The sequence below is a fragment of the Setaria italica genome, chromosome IV (assembly GCF_000263155.2).
Source record: "Setaria italica strain Yugu1 chromosome IV, Setaria_italica_v2.0, whole genome shotgun sequence".
Classification (NCBI taxonomy): domain Eukaryota; kingdom Viridiplantae; phylum Streptophyta; class Magnoliopsida; order Poales; family Poaceae; genus Setaria; species Setaria italica.
In genome coordinates, this window is record NC_028453.1 from 21,787,755 (window position 1) to 21,789,372 (window position 1,618).

Sequence of the window (1,618 nt, forward strand, 5' to 3'; positions counted from 1 at the left end):
TAGGAAAATGTTCTAAACAAGGTCTGAATCGTCAGATCACAATCTGACAATGCGTAAAGCAAACTACTGGCCAAATGAAAGCTTCTGAGCAGAAAATAGTGTACATTGTGACATAAATAATTCAGGTACAATATTATATATAAAATGGGTTCAAATATACAGGTGCATAGATACCCCTCCTCCCAAACACCCCAGCTCTATATCTGCATCTGAACTTGTATCTTTGCATGTGTTGTTTGTGTATTCGGGTATCTTTGCACCTGTATATTTGAACCTATTTCATATATAATATTGTACCTGAATTATTTATGTCACAATGTACACTATTTTCTGCTCCGAAGCTTTCATTTGGCCAGTAGTTTGCTTTACGCATTGTCAGATTGTGATCTGACGATTCAGACCTTGTTTAGTTACATTTTCCTAACTTTGGCACTATGGAGAAGAAGATTTCCCATCACATTAAATTTACGGTACATGCATGGAGTACTAAATGTAGATGAAATAAAAAACTAATTGCACAGTTTTGTTGTACTTTACGAGATGAATCTTTTGAGCCTAATTAGTTAATATTTGAATAATAATTCACAAATATAAACGAAATGCTACAATTACACATTTATAGTAAAATGCAAACTTTACTACTCCCAATTTAGAAGTTCTTAGAAATTCGTGTGCAACAGATGCCTCTAAAACACCCGGATGTCAGATAGACAGTCCCTCCCAGTTACTTGTGATCTCGTGCGATGCGATACTCTGCCGTGATGCATCCATCCCATTGATTCTTCCCTTTTCCAGTCTCTCCTTGCCTTTGCCTTCAGGCTCTCGCAGTAAATGCGTTGCATCAACCACCGGACTGATCGTTCCACCGAACATGAGCCTCTCATGTGTCCCTGTCAGCGGCACATAAATGCCATGGCCGTGCAGGACGGACCGTCGTTTGGTTTTCGGTAACTGTACTGAAAGAATTTCTCGTTGATGCCAATGCTGTACAGATAGATCCATGTGGCCCTTCTGCCAGCTCGTGCTACCAAGGCGTTCCCAATTCGGGAGTAGCAAAATTGGCATTTTGCCATAAATGCGACACTGTAGCGTTTCGTTTGTATTTGTGAATTATTGTCTAAATATTGACTAATTAGGTTTAAAAGATTCGTCTCGCAAAGTACAACAAAACTATGTAATTAGTTTTTGATTTCGTCTACATTTAGTACTCCATGCATGTACCGCAAGTTTGATGTGATGGGGAATCTTCTTTTTGCATAGTGCCAAAGTTGGGAGTTAGGGTGAGGTAAACAAGGGCCAAATCCCATGAGAAATTGAGAATTCCGTTCCGTGTCGAAAATTATGCGTCGCCAACGCCAACCTACGCCGTCCTGAAAGTCTGAAACTCCTTTTGTTTGCGACCCGATCTCGCGACACAACTTTTGCTTCCCTTCCTTGCCCTCCCCGGCGCTGCGAGGTTAGCTAAAGCTCCAGTGCGATTATTGTATTGTGACAGTGATCCGCTTTTGGCAGTGTCGCCATTGACTGCACGGCCGCTGTCCGCCACTACCCCCGCACCACGCCAACAGGCAGCCATCTTTCGGGGGTGTTTGGCAGGGAGGGGCTAAATTTTAGCCCC